We start from the raw sequence: 25648 nt of genomic DNA, 5'->3' as shown, positions 1-25648 counted from the left end.
GCAATGCTTTCAGATCTAAGCCGTATCCTTCACTTACAAAGTTTTTATTAGTTGTCTTCTTTCCCCACCCATTTTAAAGAACGAACTGACTCAGTTTTTTGATGGCAACACCACTGGGTGGGAGTGAATATGGGAGTGGGCAGGGTGGGAGAAAGGAAGGAGGAAGAAGAGGAGGAGGAAGAGGAGGAAGAGGAGGAGGAGGAGGAGGAGGAGGGAGCCAAGAGCTGAATCACAGCCATGTGAGTAATCTTAGGCTTTTTTTTTTCTTCCTAAGGGTATGAATCAAATTAAGCTTGTTTTGCTGTGGGTGAAGGAAGGAGAATATAATAATAGTGTGAATCAGAGCAATTATCAAATATGCGGCATTCACTAAAAATTAATTACAATCACTGCTTTCTCTCACAAGTCTGCCAGAGAGCATTTATTAATCGATATAATCCTTGACAAAAATTCCTGGAGTTTAAACTCAATTATCACCCTCTTCCCTTTAAAAATTTCCTTTTACATGTGAATTTCTGAAGCAGGAATTATTTCGGAGCTTCTGGGCAATAATCTTTGGCCCTTGGAGATAAGTAGGAAAACAATGAGAGTAATACCAGGTAGAAACCAAGTTATATATTATCTACCCAAAAGCAATGCAAGCAAAATACTAGATTCATGAAAAAAACTGTTCAGAAAAATGAGTTTCACCTCTCAAAAGCATTTCAATGGGAATGCTGCATCCAACAATGAACCCTCAGGGGGAAAAGTGGGCATTCCTGTCCTAACAGTTTGTGGTGAGAATAAAGGGATCATGATAGGCATAGGCTCAAATAGTGACTCTTCATAAATTTAGGAATTTACTAGGAGTAGTATGGATCAAAACATACCCCCCAAAAAAACCAGGCAGCTTGACTTTATATACAGATACCATTTGGGAAAAAAAAAAAAACCAACCAACCAAAACCTGGCTAGCTAAAAAAGGGGAAAAGTTCAAAAAGCCAAGTTTTATATTAAGACATTTTCTTTTTTTGGAGGGGACATGGTAGTGCTGGGGATGGAATCCAGGGCCTTGCATGTGCTGGACAAGTGCTGTGTCACTCAGATCCATTCCCAGCCTAAGAAGGCATATTTTGAATTCCACTGACACTGTGACATTTTTTGCTTTTTTATCTTTTTAGTGTCGTTATAGATATTCTATAGGTAGAATCACTTACATGCAGGAGCTCAAAGAAAATAGTGTCACTATTCAGGTTTTCCAAAGTTAATTTCTATTTGTAGGACATTAATTTTGTGCTGTACCTTTACTAGGATCCCCACATAAATTATTTCAAATAATTTACTCTAAATAAGCTAAGATTTTGAAATTTCTCAGTTTATAGGTATCTCTCAATTGGGAAATTGCTCTTTGCAGATGACAATTTCATTGCCCAAATTTACATATCTCCTAATCTGCCCATATAACATTAACATTTGGAAATCTTACATCTTTAATTGGGTTCATATAAAATAGGCAAGATCTATTTTCAGACTGGGTAACTTGGGTATCTCTACCCCCAGACTTCAAGTTGTCTGCACCCCATCTTAGCCAAATTAATATCTTGTTGTATTTGATTTTCTTTTTTTTTTTTTTTTGGTGGCGGTGGTACTGGGGTTTGCAGGGCCTTGCGCTCACTAAGCAGGTACTCTATCACATGGGCCATACCCCCAGCCCTTTTTTGCTTTAGTTATTTTTCTGGTACAGTCTCTTTTTTATGCCCAGGGGTGGCCTCAGATTCCTACCTCAGGTCTCCCACATAGCTGTGACTATAGCCGTTTTCTACTACTGCCTAGCTTCTTTGTTGAGACAGGGTCTCTCTTTTTGCTTGGGTTAACCTCAAACCATGATCCTCCCAATCTCTAACTCCCAAGTAGCTGGGATTATAAGTATGAGCACCACATCCAGCTGACTTTCTTCTTTTTAAGTCAGTATTCTCTATGTAGTGGAAACAATATTCTCAAGTCCAATTTTATTACAGTCTGATTTGTGTCTGATTTAGGCCAAAGGAAATTTCAAATTCAGAGTTTGGTTCCCTTGTTCCCTTTTTTAAATTGTTCTAAATAGTAATTGCAGGGAAGACACTGAAAATTAAATTTCATCAAGTCTCAGAATTCCAGTCCAGTCTTCATGAGTTGTTTTCTGTTCTCAAATATGACAAATGTTTGAGGCTGGGTAGAGGGGTAAGGGTGAAGGGCTGCCATTCCAATATTTTAAGTGAAGAGAATCAGAAGTTTCAAAGGCATCATTGAAGACAAGTGGAAATGAATTAAAAACTTTGTTTTTTCTCTCACTCTTTTTCATTATTGTTGTCCTTGGGGTACATTGTGACATTTACAAAAGTTCTTACAACATATAGTTGAATTCACTCCCAATTAAAGACTTTACAATCAGTCACTAAGTATGCTAACATGACGGTCCTCACTTAATAATAAAAACCAGCCCCTAAGACAACCTGGACACCAGGCATCTGAGCAAGGACAGTGGTTGCGCAGGTAGAGGAGGTCCTTGGCTGGGAGGTGACAAAGAGTCAGTGGATTTGGACTATGGAGATACACATCAGGGTCTCTCATAATGCAGACCACACCCTAAAGTCTGGCTTTGAGGGATAGAAGACAATACAGAGTGTCCAAAAAGGCAAAGGAAAGGGAATGGATAATATAAATGGGAAAGAGGAACAAGAAAAGTAAGGTATTACCTCATTTGAAGAATTCAATTTTAATAATGAGCTTTCATTTCTAACCTTGAACCTACCAAATACCTGCTGTCATAGTTTTCCTGTAATGTACCTTTCAACTCACCCCATAATTTACCTGGATCCATCATTATCCTCTCTCCAGGATGCAGCCAAGCTATGAAAAATGACAGCCAAGCTATGAAAAATGGCAGCCTGCAGAGAGGCAGCAAGCAGGATGATGGCGGGGCCTGAAACTACCACAGGATTAAAGGACCTGAAAGGAGGAAGGAAAAGCACTGAGGTACCTGTGTGTCGCCTAATGTGTGCGTCAGAAAAGTCCAAGCATGGAAATCAGACTGAGGCCCTAAGCAGCAGAGAGGCTTGAGAAGTGCTAGATGAGGGATCAGGCAGAGATTTTAAGGGGGGAGTCACCCTATCCAGTGAATGGTTGACCTTATGATCCCTCCAACTGTAATTTTACAATTCCACACTGCCCTATTTCAAGTTTCTTAAGAGCATTTTAAAAATCACTCTTAAAATGACTCCTTCAAAAGAAAGCTATGCTAAAACAAAAACAAGTCAACGAAGAGTCCTTGTGTTGGGGAGGTTCAGGTCACAAATTTTTTCTTTTTTTTTTGAAATTATTTTGTGGTACTGGGGATTGAACACAGGGCCTTGCACATGGTAGGCAAGCACTTTACCACTGAGCAACACCCCCAGCCCTTTTTATTTCTGAAACAAGATATTGCTAAGTTGCCCCAACTGGCCTCAAACTCCTGGGCTCAAGTGATTAGCCTCCTGAGTAGCTGGGACTACATTCATGCACCACTGTGCCCAGCTCTACAAAGAAATTCTCAAATATGTTTTAACCTGCAGTGTTCTTTACTCAATGCTGTGACAACCAATGTTTGAATTCCTCTATAGCCCCCTACCCCACCGCTGGTCTCACATTCTATGACAAGAAATCCCCTAAACTAAGGTGGTAGGAATAGAGAGAAAATGCCTTTTCTTTTCTCTCTATTCCTACCCCAACAGGTCATTGGAAGAGAACAAGATAATCTGTTAACAACCACAGCTGCATTATGGTCTGTGAGATGTCCCCATGGGAAGAAACTGGGTAATGGACACTTGAGATCTCTTTGCAAAGCTTCTTGGGAGCCTATAATTATTTCAGAAGAAAAAAAATTGAAAAGCAAAACCTGCATCTGTCTGAAAAAGTTATCCTCAAACTAACCACAATAAACAAAAGTCAAATCTCACTACTGGATAATTAGTCCCAAAGCTGCCAGTTCTCTACTTAATGCCAGGCAAAACTATTCAATGGGGAAACCAAGAAAGCCTAACACAAATGCCTGGCTAAGCCTCTCCTTTCCTTGTTTAATTCACATGGAAAAGTAACATGTGTTATCTTAGAAACTAAAACGTAAACTCATAACAAGAAATGACAAAATTAAGATGTATAAATTAATCTTATGATACTAAGATCTAGAAAAGGCATCTAAGCTGAAACACTATCGACTTTAAAACACTCCATTATTTTAGGTACCATTAGGAAAGATACAACCTTTGCCAATTAATTATGACACAACACCTTAAAGACAGTCTTGGGTGACAGTCAAACTAGTTTTTCATTGCTTTGTTCTAGGGAGCTTGGTAATTTCTTCTGCCTGAATTCATTGTACAGTTGGTCATATGATCAGTCCTTCCGCATGTAATGTGGTAACAAAACATCACATGGCTTCAACTTCCTCTGTCTTCCTAGTTGTTGCTTTGAAAGGTGAAATTTCAGTCATTCCCAACAGTGAACATTCACATCCCTAATACTAAATTCAAGCCCTGCTGTACGCCTTTCTGTATACAAAATAACATGCCAATAAAATTTTCATTAAGAGTACTTTTACTGAGAGTTTATTAAATGACTCGGTATACAGAGAACCAACAATAGAAGCAACTCAATTAAACTATTAGTGATGTGAATACCTAGGGCCAACGTTGGGGGGATGCCTGGGCAACACCAATATTTAGATGGCAGATGACACTGAAAGGCCCTGTCCATCCCAATATGCATCCCAATTTTAGAAATGGTTAAATATCAGGGAATGGACAAGGAGGTGCCTTGGAATGCATGAAATATCACAGATGCTGTAACTTCTCCTCCAGCCTGGGCAAACCCACCTTCCCTCTAATCTATTTCTGACCATTTTGCCCAAGAAATCACTCAGTCATTGAAAAACTTACCGAGTACTTACTAACTTCCAGGCACTGTGCTAGGTTCAGAAGATGCAGCAATGAGCAAGAGACAAAGTCCCTGCTCTAAACTGAGCTTCCAGTTGACAGGGGAAGGCAATATAATCAAAGCAATGCAGAATATACTAGTTGGTAATGAGTGTTCAGGCAGCTAGAGAAGGTAGGTAATCCCAGGGTACAGATCAGGATAGAGATGGGATGGCTGTTATTTTGTGCAGAGTGACCAGTGAAAGATGACTTTTCTGACTGAGCAGGCATGGAAGCAGGTTCCATCAATACCTGGGCAACTCATAAATGAGAAGGGGAAGGCAGAGAGAAGAACTTGTGTAGGTGCACTGAGGTAGAGTGTACCTCATCAGTTACAGGGAAGGTAGAGAGGCTAGTGTAACCACAACGAGCAAGGATAAAGAAGGAAATGGGATTGATTAGGCTGGGCAGGCACCGAGAAGCCAATCACACAGGACTTCCTTCTCCCTTGTCTTTACAAGGGTTATGAGTCTTTACTCTGTGAAACAGAAAACCATATGAGACTTCTGAACGGGACAGTGGAATGAATGTTCTAAGGATCTCTGGAGGGTATGTTAGACAGCTTTCCACTACTGTAACAAAATACCTGACATAATCAACTTATAAAGGGAAACAACGCTTACTTTGGCTACTTATTAGGTTTTAGTCTATCATCAGTTGGCCCTATTGCTTTTGGCCAGTGGTGGCACATCATGGTAGCAGAAGCACATGGTAGAACAAAACTGATCTCTTTGTGGCCAGGGTTTCACAATCCCTTTGAAAGGCATGCTGTCAATGACCTAAAAATCCTTCACTAGACCTCACCTCCTAAAAGGTTCTGCCACCTTCCCAATGGCACCAAGTTGGGAACCAAACCTTTAACACGTGGGCCTTTTGGGACCAACATCCAAACTACAGCAGAGGATAACTCCAAAGGCCAGGGTGGACTAGGCCACTCACTTGATTAACCTGGATGACAGGTGACAGTGGCCTGGGCTAGGTAGTAGAAAGTAACTGGTCAGATTCTGGATGTAGTTGAAAGGAAGAATAGACAAGATTTGCTGAGGTGAGGCATAAGCTAAAGAGGCATCTACAGCAACTCCAGGGTTTCTGGCCTGGGCAACTGAAAGACAGGGCAGGCTGGGCATGACAGGTGGGAAGGTGTGGAGAGGGAATTAAGGAGTTGGGTTTTAGACATGCCGGGTTTGAAGTGGCCATTAGACATCCAAGCAGAAATGCTGAAAAGGCCACTGAAACTGAGCAGAGTTCCAAGATGAAATCATCAGCAGCAGTGTTTAAGTGGCATTTAACACTGAGAGATGAGATCATTTAACTTTGGGAGTGAGGACAGTTAAAGAAGTGGTAGAAGGACCAAGACACTTGAATATCAAGAGGGTAAGGCAATGCCAGGGTGATCAACAAAAGATCCGAAAAGGAATAGCTTTCAGGGAGGCAGGCACTGAGTGCAGCCTCAAGAGACCAAGTGATGAATGATTTCAAGAGGACATGATTAGCTCAGGCAGACCCTGCAGTAGGCTGAATGAGACAAGGACTGTGGTCTTCTCATTGAATTTGAAATGTGGAGATACTGAGCACTCTTGTAGGGGTAGGGGGACAAAAAGCCTAACTAGAGTGAGGCTTACAAAACATTGAGAAGCATGCAAGGCAATACTGAGATAACTCTCTCAGGAAGAAATCACACAGCAGCTGGAGTGAGAACAGACAACATTAGAGAACACAAAGCCAAATGGGGGAGCCTGGATTAACAGATAGAGGATGACATTCATTGTACCATGAAGATGCTGGCCCTCAGTGGGACGGGACACAAAAATAATTCACGAGCACCCATGGAGCTACTCCAGGAGCTACAACATGTGGGTGTTTCTATGTCATATGTCTGTTTAAGATCTTCTCTTTAGGGGCTGGAAGTGAGGCTTAAGCAGTAGAGTACCTGCCTAGCAAGCACAAAGCCCTGAATTCAAACCCCAGGACTGGAAAAAAAGGAGTGATAGAAAGAGAAAGAGAAAGATCTTCTCTTTGGACACAGGTTACTTTGTAATGCTCTGTGACTTCTTATTATTGCTGTTGCCACACTGGATATGGTAAGGCCATGGTCCTAATCCACATTTTTATTCTTTGGGGTGGGGGGCAGTATTAGGCAAGTGTTCCACCACCTGAGCTCCACCGCTCCCCCTTCCCCAGACCTCAATCCACAATTTTCAAGATAACTGAACAGAAAGACTTTGTTGTTGATGTCACCCAGAGTAATCTGTGGCTATATACTGAAATATGTGGCAAACATTAAGACCACAAGCATTCAACAGAGTGGTATTTGTTTTTTCTTTACACAGCTAAGAAACAAAATGAGCTCAAAGCAAAGTACATCAATACTAATTAATACTACAAAGACAGTTATCTATTCCGTTTGTATCTTAGTCACCTTGTTTAAAACCATGTAAACATGTGGCTGATTTAGATCTGTCATCTGAGGGACCTCAATTGCTCCAATCTGTGGCAAACCCCTAGTGGCGCCTTTCAGAAAGCTGGGAATTGGGCAAGCACTAGGTGGAGTCCACCTGTGGACACAACAGAAGCTGGCCTTAGTTCGTGGAAACTGAGGACATCAGACTCTACCAGTGAGCTTCTTCAGTTCTAGACAACTGAGTAAAGAACACAGATTGGCAGGTCTAATTCCAGCTCTACAATTTATAAGCTGTATTAACCATAGACAATTTACTGAACCTTTTGTGCCTCAGTTTTCTGTCTCTACAATGAAGGTGGCCAAGAGTACATATTTCATAGGGCCATGAGGGAGGTTTAAGTCAATTATGATACACAACAATTATGGTAAATTTTAATAAATTTTAATTAATCTTCTGCCATCTTGGAATTTAAAACTTCCCTCCAAAAGAATTAGCTAGGAGTAGCATAAGGACCATTTAGAAAATTTGAAAAACTGTAGGATAAGGGTGCTACATATCCTTGGAGCATCAATTGTACTACAAGATCTGAGGACAATAAATAATTCATTTGCAAAACTAATTTTTAAATTGCTTTAATGTGTAAACATAGCCATAGTCAAAAACAGAATAAAAAACTCCCATTTTAGGATAAGGCAGAGACTGGAATTAAATTTTATACTTGCCTCAGATCCTTTTGCCCTCATCCCCACTGATCTTTAGTGATCTCGTGGAACTTGGAATGCTGGCATAACACACTGTCTACTGAGTCAGAAAGGAGAGTCCAATCTACAGGAAAATTGTCCCATATGGAATCCCTACAACTACAAACAGATCTAGAAAAGTTCAGTGCTCTGCCCAAGGTTACATAAAGAGCAAGGAGTGGGGTTAGCAAGTAAAAAGGGCAACCAATACCCAGTCCAGACACCATTTCTCCTTGGAATCTCTCCTAAATGGTACTTAGCTGCCCAATGACAGGCACCAGGTTAAAAAGTAGTTTATTTTCTTTTTATTTTTGCTGTGCTGTGGATGGAACCCAGGATGTCATGAATGCTAGGCAAGCAATCTAGCACTGAGTTACAACCTAGAACTAAAAGAACACTTTCTTAGTGGAGTATCCTCAGGATATTTTTCTGAGGACTGTAGTCTCTACCCTAAATCTTGTACAAGTACCCAATCCTCCCTGATTTCTCTAATTTCAGGTGAATCAGAGCTCCCAGGGATGCTCCAGCAAGCCCTGTCCCCACCTTTCCCATATCATCAGCCCCAGATTTAAGAGGCAAGTGATGGGAGCCTGATGGACAAGTGAAACGAAGACAAGATGGTATGGATAGCTCCTATCTTCAAAACTACACCTGTTGTGGAAGGAACAAGGAATAAATAGATGTACCCTCAAAAGGGGAGTAGTCTCAGGGTCTAAAAATGTAAATTTGTATCACCTACAGTCTCTGTGCTATGAAGATCAGTAAATATTAGCTTGCTCCTGGCAAAAGATGTTTATTTTAAACCTTATGATATATGGTGCCATGCTTGAGGCTCTAAAACAATAGAGACATACAATGACAGAGACCTATCCCTCCAGAATTAATGAAGATTAGGAAAGATTGGGCTGGGGGCATAGCTCTAGGGTAGGATGCTTGCCAAGTATGTACAATACCTTAGGTTCCATCCCCACCACTATTACAAAAAAAAAACCCTACAAAGAAAATGAAAGACAATGAACAACCCCAGAAAACACATAGGCTTCAAATTAATGGTACAAACACAATACCTTACGCTTTGCAATGCCTTCTTCAGGCGAAAATTATGATAAAGTACAACATATAAAACAAATAGAGGCAAGTATTCTGGTAGAAGACAGAGGAGCCCCTGTAGGCAGCTCTTGTTCTCTCTGGTGCCTGTCCCCAGCCTCACACCTCCCACAGTGCCCAACCTTCAGAACATTCAAGAAGGAGAGACAGAGTGTGTACATTCAAAGATGAGCAACACTCCAATGAGTAAACAAAGGACCCAATTAGCAGAAAAGACCATTAAGACACAGGAGCAGGACAGGCGCAATACTCCAGGTGGACTTGGGAAACAGCAACAGAGCACAGCTGTCAGAAATGAAAACGTTTTTAAGGCTTTCTTTTTCTTCACCCCCCTTGCCCCTGCCTTTGCTCTGAGCTGTATAGCAGTGGCCTGGGAAAGACTGGGTGAAGAACACAGCTAAGAGACATTGCTCACCAGCAGGGATTCCCCACCTCCCACCCCAACCCAGCTTCTTGGCCCAGTTCTCGCCCAAGGCTCCCCATCCCACAGGATGATCCCTGTGAAGACAAATATGTGAAATAGGGGGATACCAACCAAGATACTACAAGATAATAATGCAGATAAAAGGGAGAGGGAGGCCAGGGCAGGGTATAGAACCTCAGCAGGCATTTCTTGGCACCCTCCCACCACCTTCCTAACTTTGTCATGTGGGGACACAGGTCCAGAGGACCAAATCTGCTAGTTCATCAAGAGGAAAAAACACTGCAATGTTTTATCACTGTGTAGCCCAAAAGAAAATGCCTATAGGCCAGTGTGCAGTTTCTACATTAGAGAGGCATCTATGTCTGCCTTGCCTACTGCACTGACCCCAGCATCTTGCCCAGGGTCTAATAGAGATATGTGCTGGATACATAACTATTAAAACCAGCACATGAGAACCAGGTGTTACATTAGATAGCAGTAGAGAACATGCCACTTAGGAGTGGTAGATGGAGTAGTAGGTTCTAAGTAATGGAAAACCTGTAAGTAAATCACTCATCAAGTCATTATGAACAGTGACAGAGTACAGTATTTGCTGTCCACACCACAGTTCTTTAAGCTCTTAAATTGTGCTGTTATGTTTACCTCAATCTTAATCTAATCCATTCCATTCTCTTCTCCCTTTTCACTTTCTTCAAAGACCTCACTCAGGGTTCTACCAATGGAAAAGAAGGTGAATATGGTTGATGTACTCTCTATACAAGAATGAATATAGAATTTTTAAACCTGTTGAAACCACCAAAAGAAGGGGACTAAGGTAGAAAGAAGAAAAACAGAGGACATGAACCCATTCAGCTCATAATACATATATACATGAAAATGTCACAAGGAAACTCCCTGTGTAGCTATCTTAAACAAACAAGGTCAGGTTGGGGACAGGGTATAACTCAGTAGCAAGGCAGTCATCTAACATGTGCAAGGACTTGGTAGCACTCTAAACTAACAAACACACACAAGGGCAATGGGGAATGTATGTGCACTTGCATGTCAGGGAACACTACATCTATCTCCATGCCTCTAAAGGGATTGGACTCTCTCTACCCTTCAAAACCCTGGTCCTTGCCAGAGAATTGGAAAAACTATACACCTATGCCTGGGGTTGCTAGAAGCAAATCTTTGTAACTCCTCTGCCAATTTGTATTTGGAGATGTATCCCGAGTCTCTGCTCTCTGAAGCTCTGGTTGGAGGGGTTGCTCTGAAATGGAAAGGCCCACAGTTCTACCCAAGGTAGATCCTATGTCAGAATGAAACAATGCTCCAAAGTTAAGGGGAAGTAATAAGAAGACTCCAAATAATCCAACCACTGAAGTAAGATACATAATCACAGCTTTAGGACAAAGACCAAAACAAGCAGACCCTAGAGTTGCCAGGAGTCTTGTTCAATTAGTTGAGAGCACACATGACTTTGGAGATGATACTATAGCTGGTGGCCATGCAGGACAACTTTTACAGGAGAGGAGAAAAAATGGGGTTGAAGTGGATGAATAGGGAACAGCTACATAGAACAAGTTCCTTCAGTGGAGGGAGCCAGGTCCTAGTGAGTCAGGACTCACGCACCACAGTACTTCTATGTGCATCCCTCTGCAAACTCTCATTCTTACTCCGTTTTCTACTCATGCCACACAGGACCTGAGCCCACCCCACACCCTGCTGGCCAAAGTACTCAGAGAATATTCAGATCTATCCCATGACCTTTCTGAAGTATAAGACAGATAGTCCTGGTACAGTTTTAACTATTTCTGATGCCTCTTTTAAAAACATTTACTTGTAGAAAATTTCAAAGCATAGACAAAAATAAAGAGAATATAATGAACCCCATGTAAATCTTCAATCAATTTCAAAATTTTTCCTCATTTTGGTAATCTTGTTTTATCTGCTCCCATTGGATTTTCTCCTTCATTTTGAAAGTTAATAAAATTATAATTAAGAAGGTAAGTGCCTCACTCTGAACCACCTTTTTATAAGCATATAAGATTATAATTCAGACCAAGTTTAAAAAATTGTGTGCAACAAGGTGTATCTATTCTAACATTCCTGTGTTGTACACTTAGAAAGGGTCAGATGATAAATTTTATGTTATGTGTTTCTGACTGTAATTCAAAGAAAATTGTTAAAAGGTCATTTTGAAAGATTAAAATTCAGGAAAAACAAAATTAAAAATACCCTAGTGAAAGCCACTTGCCACCCTTCAAAATAGATTCTCTTACCCCAGGAAGTTAAACATATCAGCAGAAAAGCAGATAAGCAAATTGAATATGTAAATCTTTCTCAGGTCAAGAGCTGACTTTTTAATGATGATTGATTTGATTTAATCATTTCATATTGTACACATATATCAAAACATCACAATATTCTCCATGAATATATACAGTTATTGCTTCAGGTGAGGATTCTCCTGTGAGTAATGTATTAAGGGAAGGCTCTAAGAAGACACCCTCAGGGGAGCAGGACAGGGGAGGGAGTGAAGCTGGCCACCCACGTGGGCTATAGAAGTTCAGCTTACTTAGCTGTCACCCTCCTGCACCTGTCAGAATTTTTTCTTAGGCAGGTGAAACAGCTGAGCAATGAATACACCAACTTTGTGAAACAGATAGGAGGTAACTAACGTGGCCACTACCTCACCCCTGTTACCTGATCAGGTATGCAATAATCATGAACTGATGCAGATAAAGCCCCAGGAGGTTACTGGGATTTCCTTATTACATAACCACTGCAATCTTTGGAATTCAGGAAAACACGAACCCTGAATGGATGAGTGAAAGTCTCATGGCTAGATTTCAAAGCCAAGAGATTTTAAGACATCATTTTCAATGAATAATTAGGTTGTTTTATAGGCTTCTGTACAATTTAAAGTGTTCACAAATGAAAGGTTACTATTCAATGAACCCTAACAACAGCAAAAATCTTTATGCCCATGTTCCACATTTTTTAAAAAGGGGATTTATGAGGGGAAAACTGCAGTTTTAAATATTAAACTTGAATGTTGATAACTGAGAAGATGACTCCATTAGTGATATTTTATATCCTCCTATATATACTTTTTTGTTGGAAGTGGTGACAACCTCTTTTTAAGTATAATTTTAAGAGGACACAGGTCACTTCTTTACCAGGTAACTAAAGCACATATCACAATTAAAATTGAGAAGCGAGCATCTGGTCTTCTTCCAGGACTAGGATAAAATGTCTTATTTTATAAAATCAGCAGAAGCGATTGAGGTATTTGCAGTTTGCTCTGTCTGCCCTTTGAGTTCTGACTAAATCCCATCCGTTCTCTCAAATATCACCTTCCTTCAAGTTCCTGACTTTATCTCCCTCATTCACCTACCACTGCCAGGTACAGTTCTCCCTCTTCTCGTTTCTAACACAATGTAATGCTATGTAAATAGTTGTAGTGCTATGTAAATAGTGAATTGTTTAGGGAATAGTGAAAAGAGAAGAAAGGGTATATGTTCAGTACAGGTACAGTGTTTTCCCAAATATTTCAACATTCAGTTGGTTGAATCCACGGATGCAGAACACCCAGATATGAAGGACAGGCTATACTCTCTATGGAGATTTCCTCCATCTTGAATGTAAGTTCTATATATGGGCCTTGCTCTCTGCTGCATCCCAGTGCCTAAAGCACCCCCAATCACTCAATGCTCCAAACTATTTCTGGCATGCAAAATGAACTTGTGCTGGCCTGTGTGACAGTTCCACACAAGGCCATCTTCCTAAACCTTACCTTTCTTTGCTTTCTAGGTTTCTTCTTTCCTACCAGCTCCACCCACCCCATCTCTTCACTGACTTTAGCATCTGACATTTTAAATGATGACAATCCTTCTGAAATGTCTAAGAATGATGGAATGCACCAGATGCTATGGTTAAGTTACCTTTTACAAGTCCATGGCCACTTGGAATGCTGTAGGAGGGAAACTGTTGGGATGGCAGATGGACCACAGTGCCTCTAAACTGCGAAGGCCTTGCAACTCAAAATGAATCTTGAGGAGCAATTTAAACTTTTGGGTGGGGAGGTGGTACTGGGGCTTGGATTCAGGAACTCAAATTTGCTATGCCAGTGCTTTCTATCAATCACTTGAGTCACATCACCAGCCCTAAATGTTTAAAGGTAGAACTTAAGAGTGTTTTATTAACAACCCGTATTAATGCCATTTGATGCTAACAAATCACTATCCTATGGTATACTACATTCTGCCTTTGCCAACCCACTAATTTTGAAATACTGCTAATACAATGAAGCCCTCCTTGCTGATTGATGTGATTTAAAGCTCTGGAACAATTTTACAGTGATTTCTATATACCTTGTACAATGTATACCTCATGCAGAATGGACATTAGCTTATTATTACTTCTATGACAAAGAGATCAAGTAGAAGAAGCCCAAATGATACTATGAGAAATTCAGGCTTGAGGTGGGCACTGGTGACTCACATCTGTAATTCTAGCAACTCAGAAGCTAAGATCAGGAGGATAGTGGTCTAAGACCACGCCAGGCAAAAAGTAGTGGGATTTCAACTCAACCAATACCTGGGTGTATTGGTATGCACTTGTCATCCCAGTTATGGTGGGAAGCATAAAACTGAAGGATTGCAGTCCAGACTGGCCTGGGCAAAAGTGACACTCTGTGTCAAAATAGCCAGAGGAAACAGGGCTAGAGGCATGTCTTAAGCAGGAGAATCCCTGCCTAGCAAGCATGAAGACCTGAGTTCAAACCCTAGTACCACCAAAAAAGAAAAAAATTCAGGCTTGAGAGAAAGAAATAAATCTTAAAAATGAAAACCTAAAATCACATGTAAAACCTTATTGTTAGTAAACCATACTTTTTATTTCTTGAGACAACTAGAAATAATATTTAGGCATACTTGCTAGACAGGCGCTCTATCACTTGAGCCATTCCTTCAGCCCTTAATTTCTTTTCTGCGTTAACTTTATAACATTGGTTGTTAATTTTATATCATTGGTTGGCTCAACGTCACCACTGTTGGCATTTGGGGCCAGCACGTTCTTTGCTAGAGGCTAAGGGGAACTGACCTGTGTGACATTGAGTGTTTAGTAGCCACTAGATGCCAGTAGCATTGCCACTCCCCAGTCATGACAACCAAAAACATCCATCACCCAACATGTCCCCGGTGAACAAAGTCCACCCCAACTGGCAACCACTGTTTAACCCCACTGGCAAACATACCTATCTGTGTGCCCTTTCCTCCTTATTATCACCAGCCTGACAAAAGCCAAACCCACCAACCTATGAATTAACTATCTCTCAAATCTACACATTGACTCAGCAAACAGTTGTGAAAACACAGGCAATATGGGTAACCTGCTTCATGGGGCACTCAAGAAATGTTTCCTGCTCCTTCTTCCAGACATCTTATTTCCAAGGTAAGCTCACATATGTCAAATATGATACTGCATTCAAAATAATACAACAAAAGATCATGATTCCTTCTATTGTCTCTTTCCACAGCAGGAATGTAATTCTTAAGTTTTAGGGCGACCCTGTACTAAATAAATACCTGAAATGCTTTTACACTTCAATGAATTCTTGCCTGGCAAAGTCTTAAAAACTCAACACCTTCAACAATGATGTCTAATAATAACAGCTTCTATACCCCACAGTACTTATAGCCTCCCACCCAAGTTTCTATGGTGACTCTCATTCTTTTCCCTCATTCCTTCAAGCAAATTTTGTAATTTGTTGGGGGAGGGAAAAGACTAAAACCCTTTAATTTATTATGATTTCATAACAATTTTTTCTTTCTAAATTAAGAAATTAAAATCTTTCATCTGAGACCTTCTCAAATCCCAGGATAAGAATTCTAGGCTGCTTTTCTAAGACTCTTCTACTTTTTTTACAGACAGAAAACACTAGAAATTTTTCAAGTTGAGGCAGAGTTTAAGCATGCCATGTAGCTGAAAAATCATCAGCAAAATATTAATCATACCCGAAACCTGACACTCTCCCATGTTCCTTACGTATAATACATTCCAGTGATTAAAAATACATTCCATTTCCTCTAAGTGCAAATTCAATCTGTCAAACTGCATGACAACACCACAAAGCCGCTGACATTCTGGAACCCAACCTGCTAAACATCCTAAACAGCCCTTCTCCTAAATTGAAAGGCATACAATGTATCCTTCTCAGATGTGGAAAGGTCTTAAAATTACATAAAATTTCAAAATAACCCCCTAATAAACTGCCAAATAGGAATGGTACTGCAAATTCTCAAATTAATTTTAAATCTCCTTATTTTTTGTTAATGGTACCCAAATAACAATTTTCCTTGTGTTCCTAAGAATGCTGAGGGTTTTTAAAATCTACTGCAAGATCCCTCTAAGCAGACATTGGTATAAACCCTTGAAAAACTGTGGGTTGTATCTTTAAAAGGTGTCAAAGGAAAAGCAGATGAAATGCTATAATCTCCACCCACTGTCACTTAAGATTCACTACCCACGCTCTGCACAGACCCAGTCAGCATCCTGCATCCACCCTTTCTTTCAAGCCCACTCCATTAGACCATGGAAACTCAGGATGTGTGGCCACAGCAGCCTCTGCTCTGGATCCAGCTGGCCCACCACGTGGCAGGGCCTTGACCTTAGTCACACTTCCCCCTGACATCCTGTGAGTGGGCTCAAGCTGGAGCCAGACCTTCCCAGTGTGCATCCCGCCCTGCTCCTGGAAATGACAAACCCCCACTCCCAAAAACATTCCATTCTCGCTTCCCTGACAGAACTTCCTGCTCCCCACCCCTCCTGAACAACAGGTCTTTGAATATTGGTCACCACCCTGGGAACACCTTTAACCATTTCTCCATTCTTGTTACTAAGGGCAGCATTTCCAACTTCCAATCATCATAGAAGTGGTTTCTCTGATTTTCACTAATAGATTTTAACTACTATAACAATAATCCGTTCTACTGGAATTCTAAGTACATTGAACATTCAAAATCCCAAGTGTGGCACTCCAAAATTTGCACAACAAAGCTCTCTTCATTAAAGAAATTACCTCTTTATTTAGGAGAGAAGAGGACCTGCAGCGTTGGATTTACATAAGCATTATCTTCCCGGTCCTTTAAAAAATTGGACTGAAAGGATTTCAGAAATCTTTGAAATTCTTTTTTGTAGTGCTGGACACAAACATGGGACCAGGTGTGGGGCCTTTCACAGGCTAGACAAGGGTTCCACCAATGAATGTCGCTCCCAGTCCCCTCATTATAACAAATAGGTTAATGAGAAAGAAAAAAACGGAAAAGCCTCCCAATTTCATTTTAGTTTGAGTCAAGAAAAAGCAAGTTTCGTTTCATGGGTTGATGAAGACAGCACTGTTTACTGGCAATATTTACCAGGCCTTCCTCCTACAATTTGTAGGTGATTCCTAAGGATGGTTTTGTTTTTTCAAGGGAAGATACAAAAGTGTGGGGAGGACACTACAGAGGCGGCCAATGTACCCATTGCTTAGCCTCACACTATTCTTGGAATTGAATCAGACATGGAAGTTGCAATTCTGCATAGGATGGAGTTGGTATCTTCCACCCTGTCTTTCCCAGCACCCACAACTATAAAACCTAGAGCAGCTATGTGAGGACTCTACAAAGTAAACAGTAGCAGGCAGATTAGGCAAGATGACCACAACTTGAAATACCAGCAAACCAGCAGTGTTTTTTTCATTCCTTTTACTCCAGTGTGTCCAAGCTTGGGCTCAACAAACTGTCACCAGACACTGGGTGCTGGCAGAGACAGAAGCAGGAGATGCCTAGAGCTCTGGCTTAAACAGCAGGAAAGAGAACTCTTGCTGCTCAGAGACAGTGGGAAAAATTCTCCACTTTACCCTTCTCTCTTCTCTCAGGCCATAGTCCCCAAGTAACCTCTGCAATAGAGATGGCAGCCAACAGCAAGGGCAGCCTGTAGACCAGAACTCTAAGGGGAGATAGTCTTCCTCTAGTTCCAAGGAGGTGGGGGCTGAATGCTACCGTGTTTAGTGTCTCTGTCATCCAGACCTTTGGCTCCAAGGACATGGGCACAACTATGGAAATACATGGCAAAGAAAAGTAAATGAAGTCCAAAGTTTCCTGGCTAAATGACCAAAAAGAGAAGCCCCATGGAGCTGGAAGGTACTAGAAGAATTGTGGAGGAAGACAAGCTTCAGAAAGAGAAACCACTCAAAAAAAAAGTTTTTTTTAATGAACTCCCAGGCCCACCGCCCCTCTCCCAGGGTTTGCATATGTGGATCTCATCCTAAATGGCCTACCAAAGAGTAGTTTGAAAATTAAAGTGCTGAGGTTCCAGATTGGCCAGCAGTGAGGCACATACACAAATGGGGCATACTGGTAAGGGGTGACACTGAGATGACAGGTCATGGTAAGTGGATTGGTACTTGCTCCCTGGACATAATCAGGTCAACTGCCTGCTAAAATGACAATATTAGCATTTTCCATAGGATTTGAACAAGATCTAGAGTCTCACAACATAGTATTCAAAATATTCTGGATAGAATCCAAAACTACTCAGCATGGGAAAAGACAAGTGACAGATGCCAATGCCAAAAAGACACAGAGGTCTGAATTGTCTGACAAAGTAGTGATTATAAAAATGACCCAGCCACCAGTTATAAGCAATCTTAAACTCTGTGAAAGAGGAAGTCTGAGCAAGAAAATAAAAAAGATATAAACAAGTACTGCTGGAAATTTTAAAACAAAATAACAACAAAATAAAAACTTGAAGATATGTCCATAGAAATTAGCCAATCTGAACAACAGAGATAAAAGGTTTATAACAAAATAAAACAGAACTTCTCTCTGATGCCAAGAGGACAGCGCCATGGGAGAGGAGAAATACTGCTGGGCAGTTCAGAAAAAAATATTTGACAAAATCATGGCTGAAAACTTGGTATGTCTCACAAGCCTTAAATCTACAAATTCAAGAAAAGCAAAGTGAACCTCATGGAGAATAAATTCTGCTCTCCCCCTTAAAAAAAAAACACCCATACGGAAAACTAGAAATGAAGCAGACAATTATGAATGCAGTAAAGGGGGAAATGACACTATAAGGGTACAAAAGGTCAAATCGCTCTAGGTTTCTCACTAGAAACCATGGAGGGCAGAGAAAAGTGGCACAATGTTTTCTTTATTTTTAAGTACCGAAGGAAAAGCACTGTAACACACTATGGGCGCTATGCCCAGAGAATAGTTCCTTTAGAAATTAAGCTCAAATAAGATATCCTTAGATTCAGAGAAAAAAAACTAAGATAATTCATTATCAGCTGATTTTCCTCTAAAGTAAGTAATAGCTAAAGATATTTTTTTAGGCAAAAAGGAAATGATACTGGGAACATCATCAGGAAAGAAGGAAGAACAACGGAAATGGTAGATACCTAGATAGATACAAAACACCAAAACCCGTATGTTGCTTATGATGGGATAAACTTTAAGAAATATGTATTTAAGTGATTTACTCATTGTTTAAACATCATAGAGTATGCTTACACAAACTAAGATGGTTACTAGGTCACTAGGTCATATCCTATGAAAACCACCATCATATACATGATCCATCATCACTGAAATGTCATTATGTGAAGCATGACTACTTCTGTTGAGTTCTTTGGCAAAAGCAAACTTTATTAACATTACTATGGAACTGTCAGTGTATGTAGTTGTAACACACAAAAAAATTGTAACAAAAGAGGAAGACAAAGAAACCTGTTAGATGGTAAGATTTTAACAGTTCACTTAAACTGATAAAATATCAATTCTAAGTCATTCTAAATCAATGTGAATAAAAGATACAGTAATGCCTATGGTAGCCACCAAAAAAAATAAACACAAGAGATAAAATAAAAACACTATAAAATATTCAAAAGACAGAATATGAAAAACAGGAACAAAAATAGAAGGAATAAATAGAAGGCATAAATTTCAACAGATCAACAATCACCTTAAATTCAATTGGTCTAAAAATAAGAATGAAATAAAGGCAAAGACTGTGAGAATGAGTAAAAGAATATGAGCTCACGTACATGCAATTCTAACAAAAACTCACTCGAAATATAATATATGCAAGTAGGTTAAAACCAAAAGTATGGAAAGAGATACAGCATGCAAACACATTCAAAAGAAAGCTAGTGTGCTTGTATTTATATCACACAAGTCTTCAAAACAAAGATATTATATAATAAATGGATCAATTTACCAAAAGGACATGACAATCCTAAATACATATACACCCAACAACAGATCTCTAAAATGCAGGAAGCAAGTGGGGCTTGGTAGTGGCCCAAGCCTGTAATCCCAGCACTCGGGAGGCTAAGGAAAAAGAATTAGGAATTTAAGGCCAGTCTGGACTACCCTGCAAGTTCCAGGCTAGCCTGAGCCACACAGTGAGTCCTTGTCTCAAAAGAAAAAAAAGCAAAAACTGACAATTCAAAGAACTGGGTAAAGCAACAGCTATATTTGGAGGCTTCAATACTCTTATCTCAATAATATGCAGACAAAAAAACACCATCAACTAATTGAAGCTAATATTTATAAAACATTTTAACAGAATATGCATTCTTTCCAAAGAGCACATAAAATATTCATCAAGACAAGCTATACCCTGAAGTATAAGCCTTAAGTAAATTTAGAAGAATTAAAATAATACAAAGTATGTCTTTTAGAAATGATAAAATTAATCTAGAAATTAACAACAAAAGAAATGAGAAATACCCAAATACTTGAAAACTTTACAACATACTTCTAAATAATCGATGGGTCAAAGAAAGCCTTAGGCAAAAAAAGATTTTGAATTGAACAAAATAAAAATAAAACATATCAAATTTTGATTCAGCTAAAATGGTGCTCATAGGGAAATTTATAACATTAAATATTTGTATTCGAAACAAAGGAAAGTCCTTAATCAATGATTCAAATATCCACCTAAGGAAACTAGAAAACAAAGAGCAAAACACCATCAAAGCCAGTACAGAGGAACAAAAATTAGAGCAGACAGCAAAGAAACTACAGAGAAAAATAAGGGGGGGAAGAGAAATCAATGAAACAAAAGCTGATTCTTTGACAAGTTAACAATGCAACTGTTAAACGCCCAGCAAAAATGATAAAGGAACAAAAAATACAGAGCACACAACTTACTAAAATCAGGAATGAAAGAAAAAAATCATTACAGAACCTAGACATTAAAAAGATAAGGGAATGTTATGATCAGTGACTTTATACACATAAATTCAAGACCTAATACCGATGATTTTCTCATAGACATGAAAGCTATTGGTCTGTAGTGCTACTGTCACTGTTCTGTTGGTTTTGGCTAACCATGATTGGTATCAGGGTAATGCTAGCCTCATATGATATGGAATGTTTCCCTTCTTCTTATGAGAGACTGTCTTAAAACTGTTGTTATTAATTCTTTAAATGTTAGGATTTACCAGTAAAATCATGTAGGTGTGGAGATGCCCTTTTCATGAGGTTTTAAACTACAAATCCAGTTTTATTTAAGATTATAGGACTGTTTGGGTTATCTGTTTCATCCCAGGTGAATTTTGGTAGGTTGTAGTTTTATTCAGGAGTTTGAGCTGTAAGAAATTCTTATTGAATTCTTGAAATTGATTCAGTTACATGATCCTCTTGATCAAAGAGACCCTCTGGCCTTGGGTCTTCCAGACTGTCACAGAGAGGTTTCCAATCTTTGTAGCAGTAAACAGACAGTAGTAGTAGGGGTTGGAGCACACTTGGGGTTCAGGGGAGGCTGTTGATGAGGTAAATTTTAGTCTCCTGGCTTCAAAAACTGGGCTGTCCTGCACCACTGTGCTCACCACCATCCAAATCCCTATTATGTGGCCAAGGCAAAGGATTCAAATGTCCTAGAAATGTGCTGAGAACTTGGGACTGGAGGTCGGGCAGAGGGTAGAGGTGAAGGAGGGGCCAGGTCTAAGAGTAAAGCAGGCAGGGAAAGGCCAGGGAGTTCTGTCCACTCCCTCTCCAACCAGAGCAACTTCCTTCCATACTGCCTTCTGGGAGTCTCCTTTTTGGAATTCACTATCTTCCGGCACAGGTTAAATGTTCACATGGCTACGGTCCACACATAACAAGGATTTTAATTCTTTATTCTTTTGAAGGGAATTCAGCTGCTACAGAAGTTGTCTGAAAAAACATTGCCCTCAGATGTCCCAAAGGAGGTGACTCGAATTCTGGCATGGGCTCCTCAGGAAAGCAATGAGCCAGCTATTCCCAACCCAAGGCAGGGCACTTTTGTGGAGTCAGCTTGAGTTTGGAAACAAAGTTGTGGCCATCCAACTGACTGGCTGCAATTCTTCCGCCATTTAGTCAGATACAAACTGAGACTCATAAAGCTGAAAGTGACCTCATAAATCTCCCTGCCCATGCCCTTATTTCACAGATGAGGAGACTGTGGTCAAGATACAGGAAGTGACTGGCCCAAGATCATATACCTTGTTGAGGCAAAAAAAAAGGGACTGAGCCCAAGTCCCAGGTCCCAACACAGTACTCTTTACACTACAAATACAAACAAGCATTGATTGGAAAGCTACTACATGTGAAGAAATGGACTGAGGGTTCCTATTAGCATGGAATTTGAACTCTGATGAATACAGATGTTAAATTATTTCACTGATAACTAATATGGAAATGAGTGTTAGTTATTAAGGAGAAATACAGAGTATAAATATCCTGTCTTCAGTCCAAGACTCAGCTTACCCCACCACCATAACCACAGTTACACTGATCCCAAAGGGAAAATTTCATCTTGGAAAATCAGAGACTCCTGTGATCCTTTGTTGATGAAGTAAAATTTCATGCTGATTAAATCACAATCTACAGAGTACTTTTGTCCTACATCTGAAGCACAATCTCAGACAGGCAGATGGAAGAAGATGTTGCATTAGTATACTGAGGAGCTAGGCTGCACCCCTCTCCCCAAAAAAAAGGGTATAAAATGAAGTCATGATTCTAGGCATGGACGTTTTGTTAGACCAAGATTAGGAGCCACTATGCAGTGATTCAAGTCAAGCATGACCCAGATACCATCTGGGAGATAACCATGGAACCAAGAAGGCTTTGCAACAGGCCTCAGCAACCAGCATGATATACTCTGGAGAGCAGGAGCTCTCTTCTTGGTAAACCAGGTAGTTCTGCAGAGCAGGCAATGAATTAATCCAACACTCCACATTTCAACACCATAATAGCAGAGAAGGACATGATGAAATATGCACAGATAAGGCTTGTTATTTTTATCTCAGAACCTGATATAAATAACTTCTAGTGGGAAATGTCTATCAAGGTTTAACAAGTCATTTTTCTAGACGTTTCCTCCCCAGCTGGCACCCTCATGATAGGAAGCATTCTAACCATCTCTGACGTTTCCTTATGTTTTCAAGAAATAAACACATCACAAAATCTGAAACTTGAGTTGCAAGTGGCTACCATTTAAGCTTTACACATAGCAAATTGTCACACGGGAGATTTAATAAAACAAGACTCCAGTCTACAGTCCATGAATTGACAATTCTAGTAAAACATTAACTCTGCTAACCATAATGATGAACAGACAAACAAAAACTTGGTACACAATTACATATAAAGCACAGAACTTTCTGGAAGAATAAAGAAAATGAAGTACCCTACAAGGTGGCTGAGATAACTACTAAAAGAGACCTTCCCAGAAGCTTCTAAACCACACTGTAAACTCACAGTTTGGAACAAAAAAAAAAGGCAAGAAATAATGTCAGGTATTGTCACCACAGTAGATAGGACTCAGGCCAGAACAGTACCAAATGTGTCCACCTGCCTGGGGTCTTTGCTTGCCATCTCTTAATCTCTAAAGGTGCTTATTTTGGTTAAAAGCATAGAATTAAAAGAATTTTTAAACTGTTTTTCACATATTCAGCTGAAAGATCACATTTGCTCCAGCCAACTCTAATGGGGCAGAAATAATTTATCATTACATCAGGTTGTAAGAGTCTAAAAGCAGCAGCTACCACAAAGCCTTAATGAAATCCACCCCCTATCAAAAATTATTAATAATGGTTTAGGTTGGCATTCCCCCAACACCCTCAGAAGCTGGCTTAGTAACAGAAGTACTCTGCTAGTTTAGTATTCTGTGGGGAAAAAGTGGAAAAATTAGAACAATTAATCTTGGGATCTATGTTTCAATGTCTTACTAGTGGAGAAAGGACATGATGAAATATGCACACATAAAGCTTTTAGTTTTATTGCAGAATTTGATAAACACTAATTTTTATGTATGCTCTCTGCTACATCCCCAGTGTCTAGAATAGGGTCTGGCACATAGTGAGATCTCCATAAATGTTTTCTAAATATATATATGTAATTCCAGTATTGAATAATAATTTTGCAAAAGTAAAAATATCTGCCTTGTCAAGCATCGTGGCGTACATCTGTAGATTCAGCTGCTCAGAAGGCTGAGGTGAGACAATCACTCAAGCCCAGGAGTTTGAGGCCAAACTGGATAGGGTAGCACAATGAAACCTCTGTCTCTTAAAAAGTAAAAACAGGTTCCTTAAAAAATCTTTTTTAAAAACTTGGACTGAGCATGGTGGTACACATCATAATCCCAACTACTTAAGAGGTCAAGGAGGATCATGATTCAAGGACAGCCCAGGCAAAAAAAAGTTAGCAAGACCCTGTCTCAAAGTAAAAGCTAGACATGGTGACACACACTAGTAATCCCAGCTATGTGGGATGTGAAGGAAGGAGGATCACAATCATAGGCTGGCCCAGGTAAAAGTGAGAGACCCTGTATGAAAAATAACTAGTAAAAAAAATTTTTTTTAATAGAATGATTGCATAGTAAGCATGAGGTCCTATGTTCAAATCCCAGAACCATCAAAAAAATTTTTTAAATGTATATTGATATACAAATAAAAAAGGAAATACCAAACCCAGTATCTATTTTACAGTATATTTTCTTGGTATGGGTATGCAAAATCAGACAAGTGAAGGCAATGTACGGCTTCTACTGTTTACTAGCTATGTGACCTTGGGCAAATGACTTGAATGCCTCTTTTAACTACCTATGACCTCACATCTAAAATAAGACCAATCATCTCTTTCTCCTGGGTAAAGATATGAATGAAATGTGGTCATATTGTTTTAGAGCCCAGCACATACCAGATATTCAACCACTGTAACACCCACGAAAGACTATGTTCAAACTTTTTATGTTCTCCATTGACCTCAAGCCTGGATTCTAAATAGAGATTTTTATCACTCATGTTGCTCTGAATTTCTTCCCAAAGAGATGAGTCCTTTGTCACTGTAGCAATATTCTCCACCTGCCTGTGATCAGAGGCCCCAGGGGAGCTTTCTAGCCAGGTGACATGCTGACTATGACTCTCCAGGGATAAGTGGGAACAGAGGGACTGCCTGGTCCTCCGCCTGACCCTGGGCACTTGGACTCTAGCTCTGGGCACTTGGACTCTAGCTCTAGGCCCTTCAGAAGCTCATGTACTTAGGGAGTACCAAAAGGAAGGCCAGCTCAAAATGAAAAAATAGAAGGTGCACTGCACAGAAGCAGCATTCATTTACTTAGTAAATAAAAAGAAGTTTGGAGATGGCTTCGCCAAGCTGTGATTTGACAGAAAGTTCAAGTGAATCTATATCTAAGATTTCCAAAAAAATAGTTCTGAACCTGGCTGGTTAATTTGGCCAAGTCCATAACATATGGATAGATCAAATTGCTGCTGAAAACCCTCCATTTTAAAAGCCAGCATATCTATTTTTTTCAATACAGGTTTAACATTTAAAAATAAATCATGAATGATGTAATCAGAAGGTTGATACTCACAAAGCTGAGTAGAACCATTGATACCAATCAAATACAAGCCTTGTCTTGACCTCCACAATAAGCTCCATGCTACTTTAGTTTCTGGGTGTAACTTCAAGGATGGTGCAATCTTTCAGGACTCAGTTTCACCAT

At 39.9% G+C, this 25648-nt stretch overlaps 1 long non-coding RNA gene across 13 annotated transcripts in view; it reads right to left on the bottom strand.

The window, feature by feature from the left end:
- The window catches only part of LOC141419780 (uncharacterized), an 89311-nt gene that overhangs the window by 21182 nt on the left and 42481 nt on the right, over positions 1–25648 (bottom strand). For 12 of the 13 annotated variants that reach the window (XR_012444503.1, XR_012444512.1, XR_012444501.1 and 9 more), the window contains one exon: positions 1–25648. This exon is cut by the window's left edge. This is a non-coding gene — a long non-coding RNA (uncharacterized lncRNA). The other variant, XR_012444508.1, reaches the window with a different exon arrangement.

This window comes from Castor canadensis, chromosome X (genome assembly GCF_047511655.1).
Source record: "Castor canadensis chromosome X, mCasCan1.hap1v2, whole genome shotgun sequence".
NCBI classification, from domain to species: Eukaryota; Metazoa; Chordata; class Mammalia; order Rodentia; family Castoridae; genus Castor; species Castor canadensis.
The sequence above is the reverse complement of the archived record's forward strand: the minus strand, read 5'-3'. Positions and strand labels throughout refer to the sequence as shown.